Source organism: Elephantulus edwardii, unplaced genomic scaffold, assembly GCF_000299155.1.
Source record: "Elephantulus edwardii isolate Elephantulus edwardi_28Jun2011 unplaced genomic scaffold, EleEdw1.0 scaffold00111, whole genome shotgun sequence".
NCBI classification, from domain to species: domain Eukaryota; kingdom Metazoa; phylum Chordata; class Mammalia; order Macroscelidea; family Macroscelididae; genus Elephantulus; species Elephantulus edwardii.
In genome coordinates this window covers 8,627,770-8,636,203 of record NW_006399861.1, presented here as the reverse complement: position 1 = coordinate 8,636,203, position 8,434 = coordinate 8,627,770, and the positions used below count along the sequence as shown (strand labels likewise).

Genomic DNA, 8,434 nt, shown 5'->3' with positions numbered 1-8,434 from the left:
TCCTAAAATATAATGCAAAGTATTCTTAAAGTGGCTCAAAATAGGTTGTTCATGGCTGCCTACATCTAAGATAAAATGATTTTAAAATAATTGAACAGATTAGGCATATTATTAAAGGTGTCTAAACCATTATTTGATTTGTACATCTACTTAAACCTTTTTATTGGTCTTTATTCAGCAGTACACATACACCAAATTATATTTTAGATGTTTCCATATCATTTTCATGGAAAACAAGTAACTAGTAACAACAAAATCTAAAAATGAACTATGCTGTAGATTTACCTCATGCAAAAATCTTTGTGTTATCTCTGAAAATGAAAAGGATAGCTTTTAAAATATGTTCTACTCTTTTATACTATTATGGCAACTTGTCTACTACAAGAGTCTATTTTGAGGGAAATTTATGATTTTCTTTTCCCCATGCAAAAATCCACACAAATTTGTTTTAATGATATGGAAAACTTTTCATAGAATTAAATGTACATCTGGTGCAAATGCACAGGGAACTCTTCCTGATATTTTCTGACTTGAGAAGCAACCAAAAGCCATACTAGGCAAAGTAAATAAGTAAATAAAGGCTAAAACAAAAAAATTTAAAAATGGGGAGAGGTTGGGAGCAAGGAATAGGAATAGAATACATAGGTTGCAGAGTAGACCAATGTATACTGCTAAACTGGTGTTTTTTCATGTCCAGTGTACATTAACACTTAGGCTCTCACTTTGATGATTTACTAGGTTTGTTACCAGCCCTCTAAAGGCGAATCAAGCTTGCATGCATTCACATACAGCACCACAACCATGCTCTCATACACAGTTACTCCAGGTCTAGGCATCTGCTTCAGGAGTGAAGAGCCCTATATTTGAAAGATGAACCTGGCTATTCCTGAGTCAGATATTCACTCAACAGTCCATTCACACAGTGCTTCCTAGCAAGGCCTAGGCTCTTTTTTCCTTTGACTTATACAGACGTCCTATTCTCCTTTATGCTTGCAAGGCTGAAGATGATAGTACTGCACTCTCCTCTTGATAACAGAGCAAGTAAATTTTTCTTCTCAGGCACTGAAGATCTGTGGTCTCTAGTCCTTTTTTATTTTTAACAACCTAAATAAGCATTCATGTAAAGTTTTTGTTACATTTTGCCACTCATTCTCACTCACATCCACTTGCCATCTTGACCTCATTTGGTATTTTCTGTGATTCCAAACGAAATCTTCACATTTCTTTCCCAATTTAATGCAGCAGCAGATCCCATGAGCCAAGCTTGATGGATCAAACATTTTACACACACACATACACACACACACACACACACATGGACCTAACTTCCACAACATCTTTCTAAAACTGAAACCCTTCCATTGGTACATTGGCAGATGAATTGAAACCAAATGTTCCATTTTGTATTGCCTCTGGAACAAGGCTAGGGTCTTCATCAATATCATCTGAAGAGAAGAACTGATCTCATAGGCCAATTTGTAGATGTCTTCATTTTCATGATTTTGAAGTTGTTAAATTTTCTCCAGTCTTCCACATTCCTCTATAAGATTGGTTATGGTTTCTGCCTCATCTTCTGTCATTTTTAATATATTAGTCCATCAAATAAAACTTGCATAACTTGTATATCTTTTACAGTCAGCAAGTTGCAAAAAGGTGGGATACCATTTTGTAGGATAAGGTAGCCACTTGATCTTTCCTTCCACTAATAGTTAAGTTCCTTATGGCCTAAACAGCTTCTTTCTGAGTGCAAAAATCTCCCTTATCTAAAAGGTGTATGATCATTGGTAAGAGATTGGTATCAACTACTGCTTGAATCTGCTGCTGATTCCCTGCAGTGTTGTTAGAAAGGAACCACATTGCATCTTTATTAATTTTCTCTTTGGGGTGTGTCAGAAACGCTGGGAAGTGTAAAGGCATCACAGTTCAAAACTGCTTGTATTTACTCTTCAGTTCCAGTAACAATGCTGCCTTCAGCTGGAAGTGCAGCAGTCTGAACTTAAAACTTCCTGATGGCTGAGCAGAGGAACCATTCCAGAGTCTATTACCATCTGTATCTGTTCATTGCCAGCATCAGTAAGGTAAGCAAGCCCAGACAGTATCTATCAATATATTTACATCTGTGTGATGAATTAAAACACAAAGGGCTGGAACAATCTCCTGAATGGTCTCCACTGGCGGTGGTGAGTCTTTGTGGTGATATAAATTGACCATAACCCAAGTAACCTTTCTTAAGAACGTTATAGGAACGTTATAGGAATAGATGGGCTTATGAAGGAAAGTAAAGGTTTCACAACTCCAAGACTTAAGACATACTATCTACATTGGGATCCATCACCTATAATATTTCCCAAAACCCACACTGCTTGCTCACAAACATTCTGATGAGGTGAGTGGAGAAGCGTCAGGAAAAGTGGCACAGCATTGGATTGAACTACTGCTTGAGTTTGTTCAGAGGTTCCAAATGTAATGTTTGTCAAAGCCCAGGCAGCTTCAAACTGTAAAGAAGGATTGTCATCTCTTTCAAGACAATGAACTAAAATAGGCAATATTCCAGATTTTATTAGGTAATCAATTGGTGGATTTTGATCACTGGACAAAAGCTTCCTAGCAGCTTGAACTGCGCTTAATTGAATTCCTTGGTTATCACATGAAGCATTTTGAACAATAGCTTCTAGAGAGGTATTTTGCACTCTATAATAGCCATTTATATCAGTTTTCACAGATATCTTCATGTGGCAAATTCCTTCATTTTAAGAGATGTTCATCTCTTTTATTCTTCTGTAATTCAACTACAATTTCGTTTTGTTGTCTTCTCATAGTCTCCAAGTCTCAGCCTTTGTTCTTGAAATTCTTGAGCTGCTGGTTGTCCAGTTTCTCATTGTCTGCCATGACTGGGCTGGTGATTCCTCCCCCTGCCCGGGCCTGCGCCTGTGGAATCGGGAATCCACCCCAACCCCTTAGCAGCACTGACACTCCCAGGAACCAGGCCACCAACTGAGCTAAGCCTGCCGCACTTCCTTCCTCCTCTCACCTGCCTCAGCAGCAGCCTTTGTTTCCCTTCCCTGCCCACCACCCCAACCCCAGTACAACTGCAGTGCTGGGCTACCTCTATGGCGGCTGGGAAACAATATTCTTGGTTGACAGTTGTGCTCTTTGAGTGTTCGATATGTCATTCCACTGTCTTCTTTCTGGCATTTTTTCTGTTGCGAAATTGGCATGTAATCTTATCTGCTCTCCCTTATAGGTTACTCTTTGTTTCTCCCTTGCTGCTTTCAGAATTCTCTCCTTATCTTTGGTTCTGGCAAATTTAACTATGACATACCTTGGTGTTTTTCTTTTGGGGTCTATTATATATGTTGTTCACTCAACTTTTTGAATATATATTCTCTCATTCTTTGTTATGCCTGGGAAGTTTTCCTCTAGTAGTTCTTCCACAACTATTTTGGTGTCTTTACTTGATTCTTTCTGTTGTGGGATTCTGATGATGTGCATGTTATTTCTTTTGATGGTGTCCCACAATATTCTTAGGTTTTCCTTCTTTTTCCTTTTTGATTCTGCTTTTTTGTTCTAGCAAATCAGTGGTGGAAATGTTATCTTCTGTTTCACTGGTTCTATGTTCCATCTCTTCAACTCTGTTCATGTTTCCCTCCATCATGTTGACAGCATCTGAAACATTGGACCTCATATTTTGGATTGTGGTTTCTTGTTTTTCCAGAGCCTTTAATGCCTTGTTTTGTTTTTTTTTAAATCTGCATTGTTTTTTTTTTTAAGCTCCTCCTGGTTTTTGTTTGCAGTGTCCTGTAATTCTTATATTTCACCCATTGAAAATATTCCTTGAATATTGTTCTTTTAAATTCCGTGTCAGAAAGTTCCATCAGACTTTCTGGCTTCGGGAGATCCATTGATACTATGTCACTTTTGGGGGGTGACATCTTGTTTATATAGGGTGTGAGATAAATTTCTTACATCACATTACTGTGGTAAAGTTATTCACTCTTGATCTGAAATCACTGCTCCAGAAGAGGGTTGGGCAGCTACTCTGCATGTGTTTCTCTCTGAACTTCTGACCCAAGGAAAGATTTGTTTCCGTTTGGGAGAGAAAAGGCCTGTGAAAGCAGTTTTTTCTGTCAGACAACTGTTGCAGCTAGGCCAGTCCAAGGCTCTTCAGACTAAAGGCAGTTAATTGACATGATGTGAGGAGATGTAAGGCGGAGAGACATACAGGCCTAACACAAGCAGAGACACACACTGTGTGGGCCTGCATGCAGGGCAGGCATGTGTGCAGATGCATGTGGGGTGGGCTGCGTTTGCAGGGACCTGAATGGAAAACCAGGAAGCCTTTGTTTTCCCGTAGAGAACTGAGTCTGCTGCCTCACTCAAGCTCCAGCTGTCTCACTCCCTCCTGCTTCAGCTTAAGGTGACCCTTATGGTGCAGTAAACAGCATTGCTCCTCACACTGTACCTCACTCATATTCCAGCTGTCCTGCTCTCTCCCCACAGGTTGCTGGTCCCAGTGGGTCTCTGCTCCTGGGGGCTCTCAGATCTCTCAATTCAGGTCACTCTTTTTTGAAGGTGGTGCAAATTCAGTTTCTTCTTAGCTAATAACAATTTATGGAAGCTGCTGCCCCATTCTGCTATCTTTATGTATATATATCTATATCTATAGATATGTATGTGTGTATATGCATGTATGTATATATATATATATGTGTGTATGTATATGTATATATGTGTGTGAGTGTATATATATACACACGCACATACACACACATTGTAATCTCCTCTTGTGCAATATTTGATTTTCATTCATACACATTTTGTGTTTTCACATTAATTACCATATCCACAAAGTCTGACCATCTGTTTATTCTCTATTGCCTTTCTTTTCACCCTTCTTAAAAAGTGCTTGTTGTAGTTATTTATTGTTTGGTACCATCGAGTGGGAACTGACTCACAGCTGATCCTCTAGTAGGTTTTCAGAGGTGGTGAATGCATAGAAGGAGATTGTCCATCTTTCTCCTGCAGAGCAGCTGGTGGATTTGAACCAAGTGCCTTTGGGTTGACAAGGAAGTTCCTCACTATCTGTTCATTATTATTATTTTTTATTCCCTTCTCTACCTCATTTCCCTTCTTTGATAACCACACTAAAATTATTCTATATGTAAATCTTTCTCCCATTCCTCTGCCTTTGAAAGCCAATGATTCTGAATTTTCACTTTTAGTGATTTGTTGCTGTCTTGCTTTCCACAAGGACAAGTTTCCTGGGGATTTTGTCAAATTGTGGATTGTCTATTCTCAATGTCTATGAAATTTTTCCTTTATTAGTTATTATAATAATAATTATTAATATACCTCATCACATCTCTAAGCAAAATTGTCTTTTGTTTGTATTGTGTGTTTTTTTTCCTATGAGAAAGTCAGAAATTTGGAAGAGTGTAACCATTTTTAAGCAAAGCTCAGTTATATCGTTTATTTATGATTTAAGGGGAAAACCACTTGATATATAATTTTTTAAGCTCTAGGAAAGTGTAGAGGAGATAAGCACTTAGGGAAGGCCTTCCATGTGATAAGGTTTGTGGTTGGCATTTATCTTTGCTGTTTATTTCATTCTTACAGGGATCTTTTCAAAGTTGAGAATAATAAAATGCAGAGGGATAAAACGCTGCCTAGTTCAGCAGATCCAAGTCTGTCTGTCATTTTAGTTTTGTTGACTCAACACTTAATACCTTTTTATCTCCTTTGAACATGATTATAAAGAACATAATGATCTGAGACCTTGGGCAAACACTTGGATCCTTTGTGGCATGGATTCTCTTATTAAGAAAGTAGAAACAATGTAATATTCCAAGTTCTGGACTGAAATATGTGGGTGTTACAGGCCTGGCAGTGGGCCTTGCTTGTTGGCCCTTCAAAGAGTGGTGCAGACTGACACCCAGAATTCCTAGAATGAATGGTGGGGAGGTGGCGGATGTAGTGGTAGCTCATAACTGGAACTCAAAGGACATGGAGCCAACCAACCAGTTCACTTCCATTAAAGAACATCAATTTGATATGTAGGGAAGACTGGCATTAGCATGCCAAAATTCTCTGCTTTGTTTTTCAGAATCATTTATATAGATCTTCAAAGGCAGACAGGAAGAAATACTTTCCATGTATCTGACAGTGCACACTTGTGAGATTTGTTTAATTATCACAAGAACTCTGTGAAGCAGATGCTTTACTATCTCTGTTGACAGAAGGGACAACTGAGAATTTGAGAGTTTAAGTCACCTTGCTCAAATCTACAGGACTGGTAGGTGAAGAAATAATTCTATTTTTAATTACTAACCCTCCATATTACCTTCATAGGCTTCAGGTTTTTACAAAATTGTAGAGCCCTGGATATACCTTAGCTGAGAGACTTTCAGATTCAGAAGCTTTAAAATAGTCCAAAATGTCCTAAAGGAACCAAAGGGTCAACAATTACTTGAAAAGAAACCCACAAAAAACAAAACAACAACAAAAACAATTATTTTAATTTAAAAAGCATGGGAATGTAAGGAGCTAGGGAGACTAGATTCTGGAAGTGGAAAGGCCAGAACTGAGATATCAGTGTTGAAAACACTCCCCCATACCACTGAATTATCTTGGAACTATTGTGGAATATCATTTGACTGTAAATATTAAAGTTTACTCATGACCCTTATTTTCATTTAAGGAGCCTTGATAGTATAGTATGTTTTCAGTAAGACTGCTAACTGAAAAGTTGATTGTTCTAACCCACCACTACCCTGAGAGAGAAAGGTCATCTCCTTTTAGACAGATTAAGAGTCTTGGAGACTTGATGGAAGGCTGCTGGATGCTGATCAGAACTGACTGGCCAGTAGCAGATTTTGGTTTTGCGTTATTTTTTACTTGTCGTGTGTTTCTTGATGTATGCAAGTAGCAAACTATCTTAAATACAGTATCTATATTTGGACAAAGGTTTGATGTTAAGAATATGAATCATTCAATTTTATCTTCTTTTCTGGATATTTTGCTTGCTTTTCCATTTCCATGTGTATTTTAGAGTCAACTTGTCCTTTTTTTAAAATAACCAAACAAACCAATTTTACTTTTGGTAAAGATTACATTGATTCTATAGATCATTTAGGGGAGGATCTTTCAGTCCATGAACACATTTCCTTAGGTCTTCTTTAATGATTTTAGGGAGCTTTAGTGGCATAGGCCACACCTAGTTATGTTGTAGCCCAATGGTAGTGTCTGTGGTGGTTTAATCCATCAACAACTCCACAGATGAAAGAAGAGCAATCTCCTCCTATGCAATTTACAACCTCAGAAACCCAATGGAGAATGTTGATTTTGATTCAGTTAGCTGGAGAGGTCACTAGGAATTATGGAAGGAGAATTGATACCTTTGAGCTGTAGTACTGGAGAAGAGTATTGAATATACCATGAACTGCTAGGAGAACAAACAAGTTCATCCTAGAGAGGGTGAGACCAGACTTCTCTTTGGAGGGAAGGATTCTGAAGCTTCATCTAACATACTTTGGACATGTTGCAAGGAAGGACCAATCCTTGGAGAGGGACATCATGCTTGGGAGGGTGGAGAGACAGTGTAGGAGAGGAAGACCCTTGATGAGATGGATTGACTTAGTGAGTGGGTTAATGGGGATAGGTGTGTCAGAGACAATAAAGCTGGCACAAGCATGGTTTAGGGCTATTGTACTTAGAGTTGCTATGAGTTGCAATCTACTTGATGGCATATAACAACTATAACAACAATAACAACAACAATTATTAGGAGTTTGTGCTTTTTTAAAAAAGGACTTAATGTTTTGTAATTGCAATATGTTGAGTGTTATATTTCTTTTGTCAAATTTATTATTTGTTCTTTTTCATGCTGCTGCAAGTGCAATTGTTTCTTTAACTTCATTTTTGCATTGTTGATTACTAGTGTACAAAGATGCACTACTGCATATAAAGAAAGTACTTACAAAAGAAAAAAAACAACAATTCTATCTTGGTGGAAAGATGCTGAAATTCATTTCACATACTTTGGGCATGTTGTTAAGAAGGACTAGGCCTTAGGAAAGGTAGAGGGTTAGCAAAGGAATGAAAAGTCCTCCGCTAGATGAACTGGCACAGTGATTGTAACAATGAGTCCGAGCATGTTTGAGCTTGTGAGGATGGTGGAAATTAGGGCAAGGTTCAGATCTGTTGTTCATAATGTTGTTACGAGTTGTGGTGAACTCGAAGGCACCTAATGGTAACATGTAAAAGAAACACACTATAGCTTGTATCCTGAAACTTCAGTGAGCTCAATTCCTAAAGTGTGTATGTATTCTTTAGGATTTTAGATATAAAAGCTCATGCCATCTGTGAATAACTATGGTTTTACTTCTTTCTAATTTGGATACTTTTTTAAATTTTATTTTAATAATTTTAATGAATA

At 37.9% G+C, this 8,434-nt stretch overlaps 1 pseudogene; it reads right to left on the bottom strand.

Moving 5' to 3' along the window:
* Positions 1 to 1,341: 1,341 nt before the first annotated feature.
* Positions 1,342 to 2,889, bottom strand: LOC102846136 (annotated as a pseudogene).
* Between the last annotated feature and the right edge of the window lie 5,545 nt (positions 2,890 to 8,434).